The 25,985-nt window shown below is 35.9% G+C and overlaps 1 pseudogene; it reads right to left on the bottom strand.

Moving 5' to 3' along the window:
- Positions 1 to 1,552: 1,552 nt before the first annotated feature.
- LOC100474405 overlaps positions 1,553 to 25,985 on the bottom strand; it is a 138,513-nt pseudogene continuing 114,080 nt past the window's right edge.

Here is a 25,985-nt window from a genome sequence, read left to right as displayed (position 1 = left end):
AATAGAGAACATGAGGAAGAAATCTTCCACTTTCAACAGAGGCAATAAAATATAAAATAATCAATGGATTTTCCCCAGAGCTGAAAATAAGAATCACCTGGCCCGCTATCATTTTTCCCATTACAGAACACAAAATAATTTTCTTGGTTAAAGGCAGTTGTTACCCTATCACCTGCTCAAATCAATATCAACTGTATGGTCGAGAATCCTCTGGCTAAAATTATATATCAAAGATGCTTAAAGCAAGGGAGAATCATTTTTATTGTGTTTCCTTGACTTCTCTACTCTCTTTTACTTTATAAATAACAGCCAAGACATTGGGATTCTCTTCAAAGCTTCAACACTGAGACATTTGTTAAGTGCAGTTTATGATCTCATATTATTCTTCAAAAATATTGGCTTTTAAAATAAGATCAACATTTCTGCACAGCTCAGTCACCCATTCTGAGAGGAAAATCAAAAGAAAAATGTAAAAATTTAAGCGAATTTTTCTTGGTTAGTGATACAAAATTTTAGGAAAGTTATCAAGAAGTTATTCCTGGTTACTTCACTTGAAAATTATTTGATTAATAATAAGTGTGATGTCTATGTAGTTACATTTATATTTCTGATTTATAAATAATTTTAAAATGCAAAAGTGATCACCACTTTTCAAAAGTAATTATTTCTTACTTTTTAAAATTTTACGTAAGTGACACAAAGTATTATTATATCATTCCCTCAAGAATAGAAAAGAAAAGAGCAAAAAACTAAAAGACAAACACAGATTTGCATCTATTACTCATAGGTAGGGACCACTAAGAACATATATGGATGATAAGGATGACCTCAAATAAATAGGGAAAAAATAAATCTTACTGGCTAGTTTGCAAAACTCTTTCTCCAGAATTTTCAAATGCTGGGAACAATGTCAGGGATATGCATATACCCACTCTTTTATTTCATTTAATTTTTTTATTTCCACTTATTTCTACATTTCCACTAATGGATTAATACTCCAATTTTATTATTTTTCTAATCTTCAAGAAACAAATAATTTTCTTCTAATTTACCCAAAGTATCTCACACAGGTAAACAGAATGAAGGCTTTCAGCTCATTTTAACCTCACTTTGGGTATTACTGGATTCAGTTTGCTAAAATTTTGCTTAGATTTTTGAAATAACACTAATTAGAGAAATCGATCTATAGTTTTTCTTTTAATTTCCTTGATAGGTTTTGATATAAGGATTATTCCTACTTAGTAAAAAAGAAGCTAAGAATTATTTTGTCTTTATCAAATAGAAGATTTTTATTTAAATGTTTGGAAGAATTTCCTAGTGAACTCATCTAAATCCAGACATTTTCCTGGGATTTTTAAAATAATAGATTTAATGCTCTGAGCAGAAAAAGTGCTATTGAGATTTGCCTATTTCTCTTTTCAGTTTTGGTAGGTTATGTTTTTTTCTAAAACTGTGGGCATCTAAATTGTCAGATTAATATGCCTTGTTTATTATTTATTTATTTATTTTCACAAATAAGATTTTTTATTTGTCACTATTAAATGTCTGAATTTTAAACAGGTTTTTGGACTGGTGGCTCACATCCATGAGCTCATTCAACTTTAACGCTGGTTTCATCTCCCGTAGCTTTTCCAGAACGTCTACCTTCCGCACAAAGCTCTTTGAGCTTTCCCAGTTCAAATGTGGGCTTCTTCAGCATTTTTACTTTTCTAACAAAAACATCATGGAGTGGATAAATGGACTGACAAGTCTTTTCTATGTCTTATCTGATGCTGTCTAGAATAAATTTACCTACCACTTCTTTTGGGTCATTTGCATGATTTCCATCATCTTTTTTCCGATTTGGTGGACCTACTGGTGCTGAGCATAAGAGGTCTTCTGAATCTGATTGTTGCATTATCTTAGTAAAACCAACACAAAATAGATGAAGCCGATAACCATCGGTCGTCTTGATGTCAACATGAGATTCAATCACGGTCTGCCATTTTTTGACCATGGAACAGACACATTTTGTCATGGGGAAGATCCATGCCGTGGAAATAAGGCAGTTTTTGCTCTGAGCATCCTCTGTAATTCATTTAACTTTTATAAATGCAACTTCATCATTCTGCAGATCAGCATGTCTCACTTCAAAAACTGACCCTTGAGGCCATCAGATGCAATTTTGGTTCCTTCAGTTCTTTTGACTAGTGTTTTTCCAATATTTCTTATACTGACCATGGCTGGTGCTTTCACATCATACTAGTCTTTCTTAGAAAATGGATCAACTACTTTCTTCTTGGCTCCCTTTTTGCAACCTTTCCTAAAGACACTTGTTTTTGCTGACCACCAAGGTACCACTCCAGGGGCTAAAAGGCAATATGTCTTTTAAAAAACATATTCTTTAGATTTCTAATATCTTTAAGACCTTAATGTCTTTAAGCTGCATATTTAATACCTCATATCTTTCTGATAATACAAATGTATCATCTTTTTCCTTGATTAGTCTGGCTAGGTTTTTATTTATTTTGTTGTGTTTTCCAAAAATTCAATTTTTTTACTTTATTGGTTTTCTCTACAAATAGAGGGAAATACACTTACTTTATAATTTAATACTTTTTACCTTTATATTTATTTTTTCTTTCTATCTTCTTTGACCATTCTATTTTTAAGCTGTTCCAGTCTGCCTCTAACACTTACTACTCTACAAAACTAAGTCTTGTCAAATTTAGCAAGACCTTCATGTTGCTATATCCACAGGGAATTTTCTTAAGAATGTTGGATATAGGTTATTGACCAGCATGTCAGCAATTAAATATATAATGTAGTGACTTATGATATAGCCTCTGGAGGCAGAATTTCTGGGGTCAAATTCTTGCTCTGCTATATGACCTTAGGTAAATTGCTTTACCTCTCTGTATATAGTTTTATCATTAAAATAAATATTCCAAAAATAATATGTAATTAAGTAAGTTGATACATGTAAAGGCCTTCATATAAGCCTGACACATATTTATATTGTTAATATATATTTTCTATCATTATTATATCCTTATTTTTGTTTTCATCCAAGCAGTCTTGAAAATTACAGTGTACCTCCATTTTTAATATTGTGGTCACTCTCAACGTGTGGTTTTCAAACTTTCATGTATGTATGAATCATCTAGGGTGATTTCTAAATATTTTAATTCAGTATTTTAATTTCCTTTTAATTTTAATATTTTTATTTAATAACTCTGGGTAAGACTCAAAAATTACATTTCCAGTAATTTCTCCAATTGTGCTCATGTAGGTGGCTTACAGAGCCCTTAAAATCCCTACTAACCAAGATTCTCTCCTTGACCAAACTGTAGTCAGATTTTTTTCTTGCCTATGCCTCCATCTTGGCCTATAAAGACTTGAACAAACACCACTATAGTTTCTAACAGTTCCAGGCAGTACCCGTAGGATGTCTCTAGTCCCTCTTAAAATGCCTGCTTGAGAAAACTCAAGGCTGCCAAAAGAATTTACTGTCTGTTGCAGCCAATGCCTGAAGACAGGGCCCCTGTGTCCCAGTCCCTGTGTGAAGGGAGAAGCTAACCTTTGGTTAAGTGCCAGTTAGCAAACCCAGATGGATTTCACTTGGACCATCTCTACCCCCTTCTGCCTTTTTGTGATTTTTCACCTCCCTGACTGTTTAAGCCCCAGACATTTTCCCTCCCTACTGTCTATTCTCCTTCCAAAGGTCCGATCACCTCTGAACAAATCAGAATGGAGCTCAGCACTTTCCCCTATAGTCAGTAGTTACTGAACACAGTCTGTTCTCACTCCTTGAAATTAATGCCTGGTTGTGTTTATCTTTGACACTGCCCCACAATTAGCATTACTTTAATGTAATTTTGAAATAAATCTCATGATGCAAGACTCAAATTTTATCCAACTTTTTTTCTTTGTCTTGCTACTAGGTAACTATGTGTTTTATAACTCTCCCAGGTGCTTGTTACTGAACAAAAAATTTAGACCCATAAATCTAACTGTGGCCTTGTTCTTTTTAACCATTAACGTAAAGGGTTTAATTTTGAGCTCTCACTTTTGTTCAGTTTATCTATAAGTTTATCCTTCTGCCAGGGCCACGCTGCCTCGACTAGTATAGATTTATAGTAAGTTTTGAAATTGGAAAGTGTTTAAGTCTTGACCTTATTCTCCCGTCAAGTAGTTTTGGCTACTCTGCGTCCTTTGCCTTTCCCTGTAAACTTTAGAATCAACTTGTCAATTTCTACAAACAAAAAAGCTTACTGGAGTTTTGAAATTGACTTAATTAAATCTATAGGCCAAGTCACAGTGAATTGCCATTTTAATACATTGAATCTTCTGATTCATGAATATGGAATGTTAGATCTTCCTTCTCACAGCAGCATTTTGTAATTTTCAGAACACAGGTCTTGCACTGATTTTGTTAATGTTACTTCTAAGTATTTTATTCATTTTTTGATTCAATTGTGAATGGAATTGTTTTTCTAATTTCATTTTCAAATGTTCCCTCCTAGTATAGAAATATAATTAATGTTTCGATATTGATGTTAAATCCTGCGATCTTGATCCTGACCTTATTTGAAAGTTTTGCTACGTTTTGTGACTTATTTGGATTTTCTACATACAGAATCAGGTCATTTGCACATAAAACAATCTTACTTCTTTCTTTCCAGTTTGGATACCGTTTATTTCTTTATCATTTTCTTCTGATTTTTTTCTGTCTTATTGCACTGACTACACCTTCAATGGATGCAAGTGGTGAGAGCAGGCAGCTTTGCCTTTTTCCTGACCTTAAGGGGGAAGCATTTGGTGTTTCACCATCTTAGTAAAGTTTTCACTTCAGTGGTGAGACATCAAATGTTTTCCCCTAAAATCAGAAAAAAAAAAAAAAGCTATAACTATAGGACTTTTGTAGATACTCTTTATCTGTTTCAGGGACTTCTTTATCTGTTAGAAGTTATCATCAGTGGATATAAGATTTTTCAAAATGTACTTGTGCATTTATTAATATGATCATGGGGTTTTGGTACTTTATTTTATTATTATGGTGCATTACATTAATTGATTTTCAGATATTACACCAACCTTTCATTCCTGAGATAAACTTCATTTGGGCATGGTATATATATAATAATTTTCCTACATGGCTGGGTTTTTTGGCTAATATTTTCTTGAGGATTTTTGTAACCATATTCATGAGATCTATTGGCTAGTACTTTTCTTTTTCTCCCTATTGATGTCTTTTTCTTTCTGTCTACTGATAGGATTAGGATAGCACTTGCCTCACAAAATGAATTAGGAAGTGTTCACTCCCCCTTTATTTCTGAAAGAAATTTTTCCATTGCTGTTGCTTCTTTCCTTCTCTGGATGAGTTCACAAAGCATTGTTATTACTTACTCCTTATAATGACTAATTAAATTCACCAGTGTAGCCATGGGAGGTTGGTCTTTACTTAGTGAGAAGATTTTTAGTCACTAATTTAATTTCTTCATTTGCTATACATCTATTCATATATTCTATTTTTTGTTGTTGTTCTTATTGTTCAGATTTAGTAATTTTTATCTTTTTTAGGAATTTTTCCATTTTATCCACATTGTGCAATAGGTTGGCAAAATATTATTCATAATACTCCTTTGTGATTTTTTTAATTTCTGTAAAATCAGTAGTTCTAGCCTCCCTTTTATTCCTATTTTGGTAATTTGTATCTACTATTATTTTCTTGCCAACTCTAAGTAAATATTGGACAAGTCTGTTGATTTTTTTCAATAAAATTTTGGGGATTTTGTAGTATTTTTTGGTATTTGATTATCATTTCTTTTCTTTTATATTAAAGACTCATTTAATTGAGAGAGAGCACATGTGCACACCTGGGCACCTGGGCGTGAGAGTTGGGGGAGGGGCAGAAAGAGAGAGAATCTCAAGAGCACCCCTCTAAGCACAAAGCCCAATTCGGCTGGATCCCATCACCTATGAGATATGACCTGAGTGAAAGCAAGAGTCTGATCAGCCAACCAGGTGCCCTTATTTCTTTTCTAATCTTTCTAATCTTATTTCTTCCTTTTTGCTTGCATTGGGTTTAATTTGCTCTTTTATTTTCTAGCACTCTAAAATGAATTTATGGGTTATCACTTTGAAATATTTCTTTTCAAATCCAGACATTTCATTCATAAATTTTCTTCTAAGCACTGTTTTAGATACATGCCACGAATTTCTATATATTGTGTTTTCATCTTTGTTCGAGTCAAGATGTTTTCTGATTTCCTTTTGATTTATTCTTTACTTCATTGGTTGTTTAAAAGTGTTTTGGTTAATTTCCAAATATTTTTGAATTTCTCATGTTCTTTTTTTCTGATTTCTAATGTAATTCTATAGTGATCAGAGAACACAGTTTATAGGAATCCAATTATTCTAAATTTATTGAGAATTCTTATGGCCTAGCACATAATCTTTCCTGAAGAATGTTCCATGTATTTTTTTCTACTGCTGTTGGATAGTGTGTCCTGTGAATGTCTGTTTGGTCATCTTCATCGGTAATGTCTTTTTTTTTTTTTTTTAAAGATTTTATTTATTTATTTGACAGAGATAGAGACAGCCAGTGAGAGAGGGAACACAAGCAGGGGGAGTGGGAGAGGAAGAAGCAGGCTCATAGCGGAGGAGCCTGACGTGGGGCTCAATCCCATAATGCCGGGATCACGCCCTGAGCCGAAGGCAGACACTTAACTGCTGTGCCACCCAGGCGCCCCCATCGGTAATGTCTTTTATAATATTATGTCTCAAGTCCTCAATAGTCTTGCTGACTTTCACTCTAACTGAGCTAGCTATTGGTGGGAGTAGGACATTCAATTCTCCAAATAGTTTTGTTAAATTTTCTACTTATCCTGTAAATTGTCTAAATCTGCTATATATATATATTTTTTTTTAATATTTTGTTAGGTGCATGTGTGTTTCTAATTATGATGTCTCCCAAGTGAGTTGATCTCTCATAATTAGAAAATGTCCATCTTGTATCTAAAAGCAATTTTTTTCTTAGTGTCTTTTGTTTTGATATTAGTAGTCACTCCATCTCTCTCATGGTTAATATTGCATGGTGTATCTCTTTCCCTCCTTTTACTTTTGATTAATTGTGTATTTGAATCTAAAGAGTGACTCTTATAGGGGGTATATATTTGGGTCTGCATAAGGTTTTTGTTTGTTTTGTTTTTGTTTTTATCCATTCTGTCAATCTCTGCCTTTTGATTAGAGTTTTTAATCCATGAATACTTAATATCATTATTGACGTGGTTGGATTTATATCTGCCATTTTGCTATTTGTTTCCTATATGTTTCACACCTTCTTTCTCTCCTTCCCTCTCTCTCTCTTTCCCCTCTATTTCCTTTCTTGGTGTTATGTTGATAATTATCTAATATGGCATTAAATTATTTTGTTGAATTATCTACTGGATTTTTGTGTGTTTTTTTGTTTTGTTTTGTTTTGTTTTTTGTTTGTTTGTTTTTTGGTAGACTTTTTTTAGTTGTTGCTCTAGGGATTATAACATAATTCTTAATGGGTCAAAAATTTTAGTTTCTTTACATACCTCATAATATTTTGTTGAAAGCTGGACTTTTAGAATTATATTGCAGCAATTCTAGACTCCAATTCTCACCAGGGTTGATATTTGCTTCTATTTTTATGTTTATAAGTGACTTGATTGCACTAATTTGTCGCCTGTGTGGTTACTGATGTCTCTGCTCCATTATTTGTTTCTGTTTTTGTCTTTTTTAACTCTTGTTTTGATTTTTAAGGTTAGCTTGTTTGACATAGTTCTTGGGTCATCATAGCTTAGTTCTCATCCAATGCTTCTTTAGATGTTATGCTCAAACATTTGGAAAGGGTAGGACTTTCACATTTTGCCAATAGATCTCTTAAAAGCCAGTAGCTCATAGGGCCCCTGCAATCTCTTCTAAGTTTGCACGCAGTGCTATGCATGCAGCCTTTCTTGAAGTGAGCCTGCTAGTAGACTGCAGCCTGCACCCCCAGGTAAACTTCTGGATGATAGAGCTGGAATGGGTAAGAACAAAGCAACCCTGGACTAAATTTCCACAATGCTCCACTATTTTTACTGAGGCTCAGTTGATATTTTTAGTCACATTTCTCATTTATTGTATGGTTTTGGTCCATTTTCAGAGCCCTTAAATGGTCATTTTTGACAATTTGTCCAGTTTTTATCATTGCTTTTTTGGAGAGAGATTTTGTCATTTTCTTCAATTTCCCATTCCAGAAGTCTCACATTGTTCAAAAAAAACTAAGGGTTTTTTGTTTGTTTGTTTGTTTTCTCTTATTTTTTTCTTGGTATGAAGTAGAAGTACTTGAAATGTTTCAATTTTGTTTGAATCCCAATTGTTATCTACAAGGACGATGGTGTTTTCTTTTATAATAAAATATATTTAAATTAATCTGTAAAAAATATATATAATTTTTTTCTCCTCCCATACCTTGTGTATGGAAACGTATCCAAACTCCTTTGACTGAATTTCAAAATATATTTATTACAGCTTTTTATTTTTTTATTATTTGGTTTTTTTTGGTTTTTGTTTTTGTTTTGCTGTCAATGTTTAATTTCTTTTGATAAAACAAATGCACAGGGGGGCTTTTATATACATAATTTATACAAGAAAATTCTTTGTCATACTGTTTGAAACAGTCTCACAATTGGAATAGTAAGACAGATCTCACCGTTCTTAGATGAAAACCAGGAAATGTTCACCAGCCTCTTTAATTTTCTATCTTAGAAAAATGCCATATGGAGCTGGGGAAAAGTATGCCTTTAATAATGCAATGCCTTAATCAAACATTAATTTTTGTTAATGTGAGTAGAGAAAGATCATATGATGATTCTGTGGCACATGTTTGATATATACAAACAGGAGTCCAGCACAGTGCTGCCTGAAACTATGATTTGGTGACTAAAAGAGAAATTCTTATCATAAAAATCTCAAGAAGTCTTGTAGCTATTTAATAAAGATGGATGTTACCTTACTTTAATAAAGTGGTGTCACTAAAGTTGATTTATACTGTCAATTTTTTCTCAACTTTAGTTTTTAAGTAGATTCCTATGCTCTTATCAGAATTTGTAATGTTCAGGGGCACTTGCGTGGCTTGGTCGTTAAGCGTCTGCCTTCGGCTCAGGGCGTGGTCCCGGCGTTATGGGATCGAGCCCCACATCAGGCTCCTCCGCTATGAGCCTGCTTCTTCCTCTCCCATTCCCCCTGCTTGTGTTCCCTCTCTCACTGGCTGTCTCTATCTCTGTCAAATAAATAAATAAAATCTTTAAAAAAAAGAATATGTCATATTCAGACTTGTAGGAAGTAGAAGCTGGAAAGGTTTCAGTAAATGGCTACGAATTTTAGAACTAATAATACTGTTCAAGTTCACGTTTCATTTTTTATTTTATTTTATTTTTTTAAGATTTTATTTATTTGACAGAGAGAGAGACAGCCAGCGAGAGAGGGAACACAAGCCGGGGGAGTGGGAGAGGGAGAAGCAGGCTCCCAGCAGATGAACCTGATGTGGGGCTCAATCCCAGAACGCCGGGATCACAGCCTGAGCCAAAGGCAGACGCTTAACGACTGCGCTACCCAGGCGCCCCTCAAGTTCACTTTTCAAGTTCAATTATGAAGTTATTTGCTCACCCAGTTATTCAGTTATCCAGTTCTTCATGCCATTATTTCATTATGTGTAACTTTAAAAAGGATAAATTGAATAAAATTTTATATTTAAAATTAAACATTGAAATACCTGGTACATTTCAAGGTACATAAAATAAGCTGAATCATTCTGGAAGGCATGTTGTCTCTGGATTTTCTCTATAAGCCTAAGGAGTGGGGTGACTAAGATTTTATCCTTATCACTATCCTGTTCTCATTGATGATTTTGCAAGTTACTCATGTCTCTGTTTTCATAAGATGGCAATTCAATGGTTCTTTGCAACTTATTTAGAATTCTTGTGACCTAAGGCAGCTCAAGAACTTACTTCATTTTATGTCACTACCTCTAGGTAAAGAATTAGCCAAGCAGGCAGAGGAATCAGATACTCCAGGCTAGGGTAGGCAAACTTTCTCTAAACACCCTGAGATATATTGATGATATATATATTTATATATAAATATTCTTAACAACTATTTAAAAATGTAAAAGCCATTCACCATTCTTAGCTTGCTGACCTATAAGCTTTTTGGGTTGTGAGAGTCTACAGGTAGAAATTGGGTTTATAGAGACCAGCTTATTTCTCACCCGCTTTAGCCATGCCTATCCTAAGATTGTCTATCCATTCTGAAAACATGCCAGCTTTGCTATCATCTCAAACAGACTTCTTTATTAATCTGCCAATACTACCAATAACAGTTCACAGTTGATTTAGAAATGAGAATTTCAGCCTCAAAATTACTCAAGGACGAAATGGGTAAATGTGCCTTTTTGTGTGAAGTGTAATTTTAGATTCTTTCACGTATTAGATTCCTTTATTTCTCACCTCCTTCCCTGAAGTAGATTCTCTACTATAAGCATGGAAACTGAGGAAAAAGAAGTTAAATAAACCATCTGAGGTCTGATAAATTTTTTTCTTTTTTTGAAATATTTTATTTACTTATTTGACAGAGAGAGAGAAAGAGCGCACAAGTAGGTGAAGCAGCAGGCAGAGGGAGAGGGAGAGGGAGAAGCAGGTGCCCTGCTGAGGACCCAGGATCATGACCTGAGCCTAAGGCAGCTGCTTAAGGACTGAGCCCCCCAGGCGCCCCCTTTTGATAAATTTTCTAACTGGAATTTCAGTTCATGCATATCTGATTGCCAAACTCACACTCTCCCAATGTTCATGGTGCGTAAGTATTAGTTGAGCAACTTTTATGCCCAAGTCCATATGCCAGGCTTTTTACTTTTCTTTGTAGAAATCTCTTACTCCATCATTTTTTTTAAAGATTTTATTTATTTGTTTGACAGAGATAGAGACAGCCAGCGAGAGAGGGAACACAAGCAAGGGGAATGGGAGAGGAAGAAGCAGGCTCATAGCGGAGGAACCTGATGTGGGGCTCGATCCCATAATGCCGGGATCATGCCCTGAGCCGAAGGCAGATGCTTAACTGCTGTGCCACCCAGGCGCCCCTCTTACTCAATCATTTAAATAAAGTTTCAGATTAAAAAAAAATGATTTGAACTTGTTTTTCGGCTTATTCCAACATTATACATTTATAAAACATTCAGGAGCTTTGTATCTTACCAGAAAAATACATACCAAAAATCTGAACTATCATTATTTACTCAGAACAAGGTCTTTTCATTTACCTTATTTTCTTTAAGTACTGAGTACTGGCAGTGCATAGGCCCCCTTCAGGAGTTTTTATTCTAATACTTAGGTTACAAGGATAGTAACAGAGTTTTCATAGTTTTTCTGTAAATGGGTAGGACTCCAGGCATTCATCCTGGACTGAAAATATACTAGAATTTACATTTTTATGCTTAATAGAAGATAGCCTTAAAATAAATATGTTTCCATTTTGAACAACAAAGCCAAAATCTTATATTTCAGCTTTACTATAAAATGAAGGTTTCCCTTTTTAAAAAATTTTTTAAAAATTGTTTTTTTAAATGTTATGTTAATCACCATACTGTATGTACTTCATTAGTTTTTGATGTAGTGTTCCATGATTCATTGTTTGCATGTAACACCCAGTGCTCCATGCAATACGTGCCCTCCTTAATACTTATAACCCGGCTAACCCATCCCCCCACCCCCCTTCCTTCTGAAACTCTCAGTTTGTTTCCCAGAGTTCATAGTCTCTCATGGTTCATCTCCCCCTCTGATTCTCCCCCTGCATTTTTCCCTTCTTTCTCCTAATGCCCTCCATGCTATTCCTTATGTTCCACACGAATGAAGTCATATGATAATTGTCTTTCTCTGCTTGACTTATTTCACTTAGGATAATCCCCTCCAGTTCCATCCATGTTGATGCAAATGGTGGGTATTCATCCTTTCTGATGGCTGAGTAATATTCCATTGTATATATGAACCACATCTTCTTTATCCATTTGTCTGCTGAAGGGCATCTTGGCTCTTTCCACAGTTTGGTTATTATGGACATTGCTGCTATGAACGTTGGGGTGCATGTGCCCCTTCTTTTCACTACATCTCTATCTTTGGGGTAAATACCCAGTAGTGCAATTGTTGGGTCATAGGGTAGCTCTATTTTTAACTTTTTGAGGAATCTCCATACTGTTTTCCAAAGTGGCTGTACCAACTTGCATTCCCACCCAAAGTGCAAGAGGGTTCCCCTTTCTCCACAACCTTTCCAACATTTGTTGTTTCCTGCCTTGTTAATTTTTGTCATTCTAACTGATGTAAGGTGGTATCTCAATGTGGTTTTGATTTGAATTTCCCTGATGGTAATAATATTAAACATTTTTTCATGTGTCTGTTAGCCATTTGTATGTCTTCTTTGGAGAAGTGTCCATGTCTTCTGCCCATTTTTTTTACTTGATTATTTGGTTTTTGGGTGTTGAGTGTGAGAAGCTTTTTATAGATCTTGGATACCAGCCCTTTATCTGAAATGCCATTTGCAAATATCTTCTCCCATTCCATGGGCTGCCTCTTAGTTTTATTGACTGTTTCCTTTGCTGTGCAGAAGATTTTTATCTTGATGAAGTCCCAATAGTTCATTTTTGCTTTTGTTTCCCTGCCTTTGGAGACGTGTCTTGAAAGAAGTTGCTGTATATAGAAGAATGAAACTCAGCCATTCTCTTACAGCATACACAAAGATAAACTCTAAATGGATGAAAGACCTCGATGTGAGACAGGAGGCCATCAAAATCCTAGAGGAGAACGTAGGCAGTAACCTTTTCAACACTGAAGATTTCTCTTTAAATGGAGCATCCTGCATTTCAAAAAGCTGAATAAGATGATGCTTAGAAAATCATTCCAGCCAGTTAATAAGGGCATGGGGGAAAGTTCAACACTAGAACATTCTCTGGATGCATTGTATTTTTATTTGATTATGAACAGGATTCATTTTCATTTAATTTGCCAACATGCCTTTCAGTGTTTTATTCTTAGATAAACAAGTGACTGTAGGCATTTGAGCCAATTACTCTTATTCTGTTCCTAAATTGGAATTAATACAGTAGCCGCATGGAAATGGTCCCATGCTTGCTGACACATTATTAATGACAAGTGATGCAAAAAATATGGCTATAGCCATACTTATTTGTTCCTATGCTTGAGACCAATGGGCTTGATCAATCTCATGTTGCCTGTTGTTTTTCCTTTTTTGAGCCCACTGTTAGCATACTTTTACCAACAGGAAAGCCGGCTTCATATCTCCCAGCTCTACTGGAGGCTGAATTCTGACATAGATAAAACAAAACTTTTTAATGCTTTTGCTTCGGTCCTAGATATCCACTAATGTTGGGACAACATTCTGACTACAACGTACTGTAACTTCTTCTTTTTTTTTTTTTTGAAAGGGGGAGATATTAGGTATATTCCATCAACAGGTCGTATCTTATCCTCATGATATTAATGGCCAAATACCTGATGATAGCCAAAAATAGCCTTAAAGCTTAGGACTAACATTTCATTACTGAAGTTAAGCACTCAGGCTCTGTAGTTGAAAAGATCTGGGATTTAGTCACGCCTCTTCTACTTAATCAATGAGTTAACTTGGGCACATTACTGAATTAATTAGGCACATTACTTAAACTTTATCTAACATTTTTCATCTCTCCAATGAGGGCGGTATTAACCACCTTTTTAAAGTAGAGTTATTGCGAGCATTAAATGAGATAACTCAGTCTATGTCATCAAATTAACCTTCATGTTCCTTCTGCTCCTACCTAATACTTTGCTACCGTGATCAGAATCTTATCTTGTTCATGGCTTCAAGCTCTTACTACAACAGATCCCAGGATTTAGGCCCCTTTACTCAAGTAGCATTTGGAGTCTGTGCCTCATTTTCACATATCTCCCCCCAAAAGCATGATCCTATGTTGCCTCCCCTGTATTAGTAAAGATTCCAGTTCTTATTCTCTTGCCCTCATGGCGCTGTTGCCAAGAGTGTTCCTCAGCACACACAAATCAGTGTCTTGGAGTTTGCTAACTAAGGAAACTATTTAGGGCAGCCCCCATCTCTGGTTGGATTCGTCCCCTTTTACAGCTACCATTTACCTGCTCAGCTATATATTCATTATCACCTGTATTTATTACTGACTTTGGGTCCTTAAACACAGATCTATGTTCAAAACATCTACCAATTAAAGCATCTATTGTCAGTCATTTCAAGTATTTGTTCAAGCTTTATGACCCAAGCATTGTTCTAAGTGACATATACGTATTGTCTCATTTAATCCCTGTGACTCTCTCAGGTGAGTACTATTATTATCCCCATTTTTCAGATGAGAATGCAGAGTCACAGTACATAGAGGAGCAAGGATTTAGAATTTAAACCTCAGCCTTCTGATTCCTGAGGTCACACTCTTCATCACTCTGTTTCCCTGCAGCATGAAGCTAACTGCCTCCCACTCAGGACTCCTGCAGATCTCCCATTTTCAGATTCCTTGAGGCTTTCCCAGATCTCCAGTTAAAATACTCTCTGAAGTATATTTTTGTGCTTCTCTGCAGAGTCTTGCTGAGGCTGGGACTTTATTTCACTTGGCTTCTTCCTCTTCACTGCCTTAATTCTGTACTCTTACAGATCTCTCCCGAGAGCACTTTCTTAGTAAATCACTTGCATATAATCCTAATCTCAGGTCCTGCTTCTGACAAACACAGGCTTAACACAGAGTTAATTTTTAGAGAGGAATTTTGAGGGAAAATAGAGGACACGATTTACAAAGAAAATACGAAACATCATTTGATTTCAACCACAAATATTTCAAGAGAAAAAGGTTCCATTTTCCTTGTCACATCTAAGAGAAATTAACAAATATTCCTTAATAACATCAAAAACCCATTCAGTGTTCAAATTTCCATTGTCTCATAATGTTTATTAGTTTTTATTTGCTTGAATCAGAGTCCACATAAAATTCAAATAACGTAATTTGTTGATGTTTCTTGAAGTCTCTTTTGTAAGTTCTGCCCAATTTATTTATCCTTGTGATTTATTTGTTGGAGATAGGGTTGTTTGTCCTGTTACGTTTCCTACAGTCTGCATTGTGTTGATTATATTTCAATGGCACAGATTAATATGTTGCTCTGTAAATTGCTAACTGTTTGTAGAAGCTTGATCTGATTCAGTTTTGTTTCTTCTGGCAAGATGGCTTTGTTGGTAGGCGGTATGTCCTTCTATCAGGAAGCACATAATGGCTTCCTTTTGTGTTAACAATTGTTGAGGATAAGTGTCTACATTCATTAATTCAAAGAGAAGTTTCAAAGTGATAATTTCTAATTTTATAATGTCTTCTTTTTTGGAGGAAAACCACTATAAAGGAAAATAAAACCCTTCATCTAATATCTGGTTTACTATTTTCTAGTTATTATCCAAAAGGCAATAGAAATGCCTCACCCTTCATTTACTAGTTTCAAAATAATGAGCTTGGGTTTTTGTAAAGTCTCCCAATGATGACCAGTGTGTTTTCTTTGCTCATTTTGTTTTCATTATGATTTCATATATTTAATCACACTTAATGTGTTTCACTCCATGGCACTTATTATTCTTATTAATGTTCAAATTGTCTCATCTTTGACCAATGAGACTCTCTTCAAATTGACTCTTCAGGAACTTTAGGGTAGCAGACTTCATTTCTGTTAATACAGGATGTTTCTGGTACATTTCCTGCCCCAGAATTGGAATCATCTATTGCTCCCAGATGCCCTGGCTCTCTTTCCCAGGTCCACATAACTTAAACCCTTTCACGTGTTGCTCCCATCCTCCTGAATATTGAAAATCTCCTCTTAAAGGTGACTGATGACCCTACAGTTTGGAGCCAGTGGCTCTCCCTTAGCCATTCTCTAGAATTTCCTTTAGAATTTTCGCTTTCAGAACTTCTTAATTTTGACACTTCACTTTTTTTTCTCTTCCTCGTTCTTAATTACACTCCTTTCCACTATTTTTTTGTTAATCGCCTCTCCTCTGGTTCATTGAATGTAAGTGAATTTTACACATACACATATGTGATATGTATTTATATATCTCCTAAACGAAGTAAGTAGTAATTTCTGACATCTCTGGGTATTGAAGAAATGGCTCAGTTTCTTTTAACAATTATGTAATAGGTATTGAGAACATACTATATATCAGGCACTTTCAGGTGCTGGGATAAATCAGTGAATAAAACAGACAGAACTTGTGTTTAAGTATCAGAAGATAAAGGATTAAATAAAGTTAAAAAATACACACATATATTTATATATAGTTGATAATTGCATACAGAAAATTATAGGTATAGAGATGGATTTCAAGTACTCAAGGGGACGCTAAGCCCAGAAGGCCTCTCTCAGAGGCTGAAACCAACCTGAGTCCTGAGGAGGTGCTGGAGTATACATACGTCTGTATAGGGGAGAACATCCTGGAGACAGGAAACAGCAAGTGCAAAGGCCCTGAGGAAGATGTGTGCCTTCCACACTGGAGACACAGTGAGGTATCACCTGTGGCCTGAGGTAAATGAACTCACAGAAGGGGAGTGAGATTTAAGATCAGAACAGTAAGGAGCAGGGGAAGCAGAACACATAGCACCTTATAAGCCATGAGAACTTTGGCTTTTACTGAGTGAATGAGAACTATTTGAGGTCATTAAGCAGACGGGTTTTGTAATAAAACTTAGCAGATTGAAGGGATCTCTTGGGCTGACATGTGGCAAGTAGACTGTAAAGGGGCAAGAGGAGTAGCAGGGGGACTTGTTAGAAGGTTATTGCAATAATCTCAGCCAAAAGACCAGAGCATTCGCAGGGGCTGGTGGTTAAGAAGCGGAGAGATTTGCCTAATTGAGAACTCATTCCCTGCCAACACCAGAAGCTGGCACATTGCCCTGATGTGCCAGTGGGAGCCAATTACACTGTGTCCAGGAGGCACTACGTTTTACTCTTTCCAATTAACCCATTCTTGTATCTTCAAGCAAGCTGTATTCTGATGAATGCAAACATGCCCACCTTAGTCAGAGGTTTTTGGCCACCACTCTGCATTCATCCTTTACACATACTGTGACACAACATATCTTATGCCATAAGCATGCCACGGTCTGTAGGCATAATCTTTTCTGCTGCAGCCCCTAACTACCTGCCTGATGGCCACCCGGCTCCGCTTGTGTTTCATATCTACATTAGCGATTCTCTGTCCATCAGTCCTCCTCCAATCCTTCAACGTTTAGTAACATCTCCTGCATCTTCTTCATCTTTGATATTTTCAACCTGTTCATTCAGTCTATGTTGAGCTTTGTATTAAAAACTGCCAGATTACTCTATAATATCTCATTCTGGACTTCAGATAAAATGGTTCAAAATTAAACTAAAGTTTATGAGTGAAGTACAAGTTATGTCATGAATATCAGGGTCATATGATGACCTTTACTGTTCAATTTCCTCAACCTTGGCTTAAGAGTCCTGAAATTGGTCAAATTAGGCAGGAATTCTAGAAAATACTGCCCAAAGAGAAACACCAAACTAATGAACAAAGGTGGTTTGCCTTATGATGATTACTAGGAAGGTGTAAATCATCTGTTATCACCCTGAATGAACCCCACCAATTCAAAATAATAAGAAAAATAATAAGAAAAAGACTGATGTTAAGAGTTGTCAAAAATAGATTTATCTGAAGTTAGTAGTTCTCAGACATCTTAAATAAGTCCATAAAACTGATAATAAAACATACACACACACACATACTCATATACATTCAGTAAATTATACCAAATACCATCATTGAAAATCATGTACTCAAGAGTTTTATGCCAACCACCATAAGCTCATTCTGTCTAATGCAGATGGAAGGAAAGCAGGAACTGCATATACCCTTGTCTACCTTAAGCTCTGAAGTCATAGATATTAAAAGGTGATGTACTCCACTTCAGAAAATTTCAGATCCGAACTAATTTTATTTTTTCCATTTTCCTGACTACAAATATGTAGGGCAAGAAAAAAATATTGACTCTTGTGATAACCAAGCCTGGGTCCGGAAAGAGGGGAACAGAGTGAAGGGTGCTCACAGAGACTCGGCTGTTCAGGCAGCTCTAGGAAAGTACGGGAAGTCAATCGTCTTGACCTAGTAGTTCTCAGTCGGCTTCCTGTCTTATTGGCCTCTATGATTTTTGAATGGAGTGGGCGTTTGATGTAGTCTGAGCATTACTCCCTGCTTCTTCCATACAGAGTGTTTTTGCAGTGTGGACGGCTAACCATGCTCCAGAGAAGTGCCTGAGAACACAGTTGCAGCAAAACAACAGTTGTGTGCAGTGGTGCCACACAATTTGGGTTAAATCCCCTGATCAGTAAGGCTTTCACAGTGATTACTGTGCTTCCCAATATTAAATCATGACCTGAACAGCCTTTTGGCGAGGCTGCGACGGCTGCCCACTTTGCTGCACTTTGAATACAGCCAACTCTTCAGTACCATGCAGTATAGTTAACATTTGTTTGGGCAAAGTAACAGCTACTCAATTCAAACCGGCTGACTCAAAAAAGAGTAGCATACTAAGGAGATTCTTGGATTCAGAAACCAATGGGAAGGAATGTGGTTGGGCTTCAGAAATGAATCAATTCTACTCCAGAAACCAATACTGCACTCTATGTTAACTAACTGAAATTTAAATTTCAATAAATAAAAAGAAAGAAATTAACAAATCCAAGGATTCAAACAATGTTAAGGCTTTTTCTCTATTTTTCTCTGTTCCTTTCTGAGTATCTTTTTATTCAGCCCCCTTGTATCTGTAGAATATCTTTCTCCATTTCAGTTCATGAAACAGAAAACCTGGCTGTGGTGGTTCCTTTATTGCACACATTATGATTCAAGTATCCAAGGAGTTAATGCTCTAGCAACCTTGGGCCCAAGTGCAGAAATCAGGACAAAGTACTCACAGGTTCAGCTTGCAGTTGGTTCTCAACCACTGAATCAGCCATCTGGGGTGGCTCAGTGGTGTTGGCAGCTAGGGGATTCCTATTATCAGTCAGTTCCGAACCCCATGTCTTACTAGAAGACCAATCAACTTGTCCAGGAAGAGCAGACATGGTGTGATATGGCTGTTCCTGCCTCTATAATGAAATTGGGAAAGAAAATAAAATTCTTAGAAAAAAAGGTGCCGGGGAAAAACTAGAATAACTGTATATTCTGTTTCCTTCCCTATGGCCATGATCTTTTCCCCTTTGCATATTATATATTATAGCTTCCCAGTATTTCTTTCTAAATGCACGATTGTCACTATATCCACCCCTACACACTTAGGCATGCGGTCAACTTGAATAATTGGAAATTTTCATGTCCAGGAAATTTTGCAATGACTTGATGTCATTGTAATACAACGTATGCTTTATGTTTCCTACATATAGAAAGAAATAAGCATACTGCAAAAACAAATGTAGAAACTGCTTGTAATGATTAAAAGGAAATAATTCTTAACTTAATAATATTGGTTTAGGAAGAGAGTCAAACAATAGATAAATAGGATACCTCTTCAGAAAAATAATTAAAACAAGGACTATAAAGATTAACTTCCCATTTTTATTATGACTAGATATACTAAAATGTGTGTTCATATTCTTTAGCGTATCAGTATTGGCTGAACATCTCTTTCCACTAAAATTAGTTTTCCAAGGACATGCACTACAACATTATGGAAAGTTGCTTTTTTAATATAGATTCTCCTCCAAAATAATTTTATAGTTGCTAAGCAGTCAATTGCCAAACTGCATACTAAAATATACATAATGTGAATAGAGGCAAGAAACAGGAGTAGGCAAAGGTGAGGAAGAAACACAATGATTTCTATTCAGTTGGAAAAGGAATTAATGGCTAGCACGGTGAGAATGCTGGAAAGCTATCCCACCACCAGCATGATGTTGTTGCAAAACTGCTTTCTGTGGATAGAATTCTTGTTGTGCAATCTTGATTCAGCTTTTAACAGCAATATATATGGGTTTCATCCTGGCTATCAGCACATTTATGATGGTCTTATTCAGGCCAAGCACTGGCTCAGGTGTGTTATTTTCAGACTGAGATGTTTCCGTGTATATAACTATATTTTCAATAGAAAGGAATACACAATATTCCTATTAAGAAAAAGATAACTCAAGTTCACTGGAGATGAGGCATAAAATTATGCAAAACTCTCTGTCTAGAGTTGGTGACTACATATCACCTTAGGGCTGATCCTTACTTACTTTCAAGGATCACTAATAGGTTGCTTCCCATTGGTCCCCTTAATTGTGGAGGTCCAGGACTAGCTGGCATCAATTGCTTTGGCAAAAGGTGTAATGAAATATTTTATGACCTGCAAAGGACAGATCTGTTTGAATCCCCTTTGGTTGGCAGAACAGTTCCCTAAGAAGGAGATACGCCAATTTGTGTGAGTGAGAAAGTGACAAAATACAAAACTGCAAACCACAGTGGGAGGCAAGGAGTCCTGGCTGGTAATTCAGGGTCAGACCAGGGTCTGTGGGTTCACAGAAGAGACTGGATATGGCCCTGTATGTGGCTGGTGGTGAGGCCCTCTGGAGATAGACACCCTGCACCATGGCTGAGATTGTGGCTTGGTGGATTACACGTATGTATTGATATACGCACCTTAGCTGAAAGAGTAGATCAGGGAAATTGAATGTGCATATAATAAACTTTTAAAAAATACAGCCAACCCTAGAACAAAATGGGTTTGAACTATACAGGTCTACTCATGGATGTTTGCATAAGTATACATGGATTCCTAGTTTTGAAATAATCAGAAGTTATTGAGAAAAATACAGACAATGGAGTGAAAGATTAAGATTTAAACATTGCTCTTATAAACTCATGGCAATTAGACAAATTACTTGAACCTTCTGCCTTAATCTAACCCACAAGTTTACCATGAGGATCAATTGTGCTGTCATAAGACCACATATGCATGAATTAAAGTACCTAATACAGCAGACTGTGAGTTTTTGTTTATCTGTCTCTGGTTTCAAACTTTGTATGAGTAAGGTTCTATCTGATTTGTTTTTGAGCTCCCGTGCACAATAGTCTCTCAATATTGCTTATTGAGTAAATGAAGTGCCTTCTCAACAACAAAAAGCACCCCTCATCCTTAATACACAAATTCAATTAAATCATGATTCCTTTATTAGTTGGTAGTTAGAAATGTGCTTGTCAATAACCCTGAGCCTCAGGACATCATTACAAATACTCACTATTTCTGTGTTATTGATTCTTGGTTGCATTAGATAATATGAATTTTACGTTAAACAATGATAGATAAACTAAATTTCATAGTTTATTCTACAAAGGGAGTGGACCTTAATTTTTTTGTTTTGAGGGTAAATGAATGTTTTATATTATAAAAATACTTTGCCTGAGGCAAACATGCTTTCAGCGTCATGTCCAAAGCCACAACAATAATTAATGGCACATTTGGGATATAAAATGCATTACATCATGTCTTACACTATGTAAAATGTTAAGAAATTGGGCTGAAGGTGCCTTGACATAAAGATCAAAGCAAAGAATAGGTGTAGTAGGTATTTTTGTGTTGCTTTAGAATAACAGCCAGCTGTTAGTGATCATTGCTATCATGGCAGTCCTCATTATCCTTCCTCTTCTCGAATCCAGTGTGTCAGTATATATGTACAATGGACGCTCTGTTTCATGAATCAGTCCACGTTCTTCAGTCTATGCTTTCCCCTAGTCTATCTGCTCCCTCTGATCATCTTCCATGGCATCTACTTTTTCTGGCCCACTAAATACTAGCAGAGTTAAATTTTAACTAGTATGTTAATTGCTTTTAAATATTTTATATTTTAATTATTTTATTTTTTATTTTTATATTTTAATTAATATCAATCAACTGTTTGAATTAAGGATATCTGCTTGGTTAAAAACTTCACCCAGGTTACACAACTAGCATATTTTTTTATATTTTAATTTATATTATTTTATTTTAATTAATTTATATTTAATATTTATATCTTAATAGCAATTGACTGTTTGAATTAAGGATATCTGCTTGGTTAAAAACTTCATCCAGGTTACACAACTAGCACTCAAGTACCTATTCATCAGAGTCCAATGCCCATCATATTTTCTTTTGCAGAGAATAAAACAAGGTATCTAAGAATTAGCCATTTTTGGATAATGATGGAAGAATCTTGCAGATATTACTCAGTTTTGTTGAAATACCCTCTACCATGTGCCCAAACAAGAGCCCTGAACACACACATATATAACAAAATGTAGAAATTAAAATCTCAGAATAAAAGGAAACATGTATTGATGTGTGGGTATGGTTTTCCCACTTTTCCCCCCCTATCTTCCTCCTACTCATTATTCAGTTAAATATGTGTTCTGCACTTAAGCCTTCCCTTTTTCACCTAAACTAGGTCATATCATCAAGCAAATATTCATATAACAGGTGGACATGCCATGACACTGATCATACTTTATTGAGTTTATTTATTTGATGTTTATCTTTGCTGCTGAACTTTACTTTTTAAAGATGTAGAATGTATTTGCTCTCTTAGCCCAGTTTTCCATACATAATAAGGGCTCAATAGGAGTTTGGTGAATGAATGGAGAGCTAGCTTCAAGGAAAGAAAGGAATAGTCCCTCTCTTCTTCCAATTCATCATACCACCAACACCAAATGTGTGCACACACACACCCACACACAGACACACACTACACACAATGCAAATGAAATTCATTAAAGGCAAAAGTAGCCTTTGGTGACATAAAAGGTTTAAGAGTCTTTTATACCCAAGGTATTCTTGTTCTCTGTATATTTAAAATATGAAAGCATACTGCTAAAAAAGAAAATTCAACTGAGTAAATTTTTAAGATTTTACTGGCTTTATTCAAGGATTCATGAATCAAGCAGCATCTCATCTAGCAAAGAGAAAGGAGCTCTAAAGATCTGTACAAAATGAAAGACCTTGATAAGCAGAGGGGGATGGGACAAGAAAGATGTACTAGCAAAGAACTGATTATTAGCGGCAAGGTCATCTTCCTTTAGGGGATGATAAGGTTCATCAGACAGATTGCCTCACTAGTGCTGACCAGGTAATTCCAGATTGACTGCTTTAAGATTCCATTTCTGGGAGAGGCTGAAACTGTAATTAAGTTGAGTACTAAATCTCTAATTGGTGATGTGGGTCTTAGCACAAGTGACTCCATTTAGGATGCACTGTCTCTGTTTTAACAGTAGCGAGTTTTGACACAATTATGGTTGAAGAATAGGAGTGCTGTTTATGCCAAGATGCACTTAAAACATAAATATCACAGAATTTCTCTAGCATTATTTCTTATGGATGAACTTTGGAGAGTTGGGAAATATAATGCAGAAGAATTTATAATCCAAGACTTTATTTATTGAGAAAATCACCTATGCTTTATTGGCATAGCACTACATTTACTGTAATTGCCTAATATAAGCTTAAGTATACTTAATTGCGTTTTTCTATCCTCTTTCCACTGACAAAACTGTGGCATGATTGTAAAAGTACCAAACATGGACAGCAGGAAGGAAAAAGTTTGCTCAAGAAAGAATGCACTGTTTTTATTTGTAAGATGACACATTTATTAGTTCTACCTATTCTGCACTTCAGTTATAATATATGCATACTGAATAGCAAATTGAGAGAATAAAATAAAAAGCTTGTTTCATATAAAATGGCATGGTATAATAAGAAATATATTTGGTCTCTGTCCCACCTTCCTGGAGCAAAACTCCTAAAATGCTTTTAATTTTCCGAGTGATAGGGATGTCTTTGTTATTCATAATGAGCTCCTTTCAATTACATCTTAGCTCATGCTAATGAAGTGACTAAGGACAGGGCCTCTAGGCAGCCTTAGTGGGCTCATCACCAGAAAGGCCAAGTGATTGGAGAGCTGAAACTCTCAATCCTGCCCACTGACGTCCAGGAAAGGGGGATGGGCTGGAAATTAAAGATCTACAGAAACTCTTGAACAAAGAGAACCAATGAGCTTCGGGTTGGTGAATGCATCCACATGCTGGAGGGTGGTGCACTGCAGTTCCCCAAGGGGAGGTGGAGAGTTCTTGCATTCAGGATCCTCTGGCTCTTGTCCTCTGTATATCTTCATCTAACTGTTCATCCGTATCCTTTATCATACCCTTTATAATAAAGGTAAGTGAATGTTTCTCTGAGTCTTTGAACCACTATCTCTGGTAGAAAGTGTCAGAATTAAGTTAAATTCATATGCCACCCAGCCAGTGTCCACTGAGAATTTGAGAACTGTCTGGTGGTGTTGGAAAACACACAACAAAAATGACTATGCCATAATGGATTCTCAAGATTTTGTCTAAGTCACTGTTGGACTCACTTAACACTCATGCTTACCGTATCATGTAACAAAATGTTTACCGTATGTTGTGCATTTTTTTATGAATCAAGCACATTTTTTTTCAAAACTCTATAGAAGAGATACTAATTTTATTCCTATCTTGCAAATGACTAATCCGAGCTCAAATGCTCTGAAAACTTTAAGTTATACACCTAACATATAAATGAGCTCTATACACACACAGGTCCACCAGACTTCAGTATTCATGCTCTGAACCGTTGCCCTATCATGGACCTTCTGCTACATACATGTGTAGTTCCCTACAGTTTGCCTTTTTTTCCTATTGTAGCTCTTAGAAAACTTGTTCTTTGTAATTAAGTTAAATCTAATTTTTTCCCTATAGAACTAAAGGGAATCAGGAGAGTCCCTTCTTATTCTTAGATAGTGAGAGAAGTAAATTCCCTAATCCTAACATCTAACATCTCCTATATCTAGACCAGAATAACTGTGGGAGAGGATTTTAAAACTCACTAGGTATCCAAGAGCTTTTCTCTGCTTCCCAACCTCTTGTGGTTGTTCTGGGTTATGTGTCTAGCTCTGGCTAATGGACTGAATGAAAGTCACTATCATTTTCAGGCAGTACAAATTTTCTGGGTAATGCTCTACCTCTCCCTTTTTCTCATTCAGTAACCCTGGAAACCATGCATTGAGATGGCAGGACTTAAGATGTTAAGAATAATGAGTCCTTAAGTCAATGCAATGAGTTTACCTGAAAATCCACTGAAATGTAGCAGAATTTATGTGGATGGAAATAAACCTTGCCTTATTCAGCTCAATCTGATTAACACAAACACAGGGAAGAGACAATAAACATATAGTGCTTGATCCAAAATCTTGAAGTTAAAGTTAATTAGCACGCTTTCAGTTTGACATATCAGAAAATCCTACTACAAATTACTTCAACAATAGGAAATGTATTATCTTATATGAAAATGTAATCAGGAGGTGGTTTGTTCTAGCACAGTAACTCAGCAATGTGCTCACAATATGACTGCAAGCCCCAAACATCATGTTATTAAACTTTAATATCCAAGGTTAGGGAGGAAAGTGTTCTATTCTCATGTCTAGTTTTAAGGGAAGGGGAATTTTCCTATCACTCCCTTCCCATATAACCCCTTCCCCCTTTATATCTAAGTGTCGAATTCTCCTATCTAAATCAATTGCTATAATTGAGTTGGGCTTTACTGGGATTGGTTCCCTAGCCTAATCAACATGCATTACCCAGGGCTAAGAGATTCCATAAAACAAAGTCACCCAATTCCTGAATAAACACAGGGTTCTACTACCAAGGAAAAAAGTCAATAACAGTTACTAAGGAGGTAACAGTGTCTGACGATAAGAAAGATATTCAGAGAGTAATGTAAAATGCTCTTTCAACATTATGCATCCGAATTCAAATGCAATTTTAAGGTCAAAATGTGGCTAATATAACTTTCTCTCTAAATACCCTCTTTTTTTTTCCAGCTGATTAATGTTTTATAGCAGCTGCAAACATGTTATCAT

The sequence above is a fragment of the Ailuropoda melanoleuca genome, chromosome 14 (genome assembly GCF_002007445.2).
Source record: "Ailuropoda melanoleuca isolate Jingjing chromosome 14, ASM200744v2, whole genome shotgun sequence".
NCBI lineage: Eukaryota > Metazoa > Chordata > Mammalia > Carnivora > Ursidae > Ailuropoda > Ailuropoda melanoleuca.
Note: the sequence above shows the minus strand (reverse complement) of the source record. Positions and strands in the feature narration are given on the sequence as shown.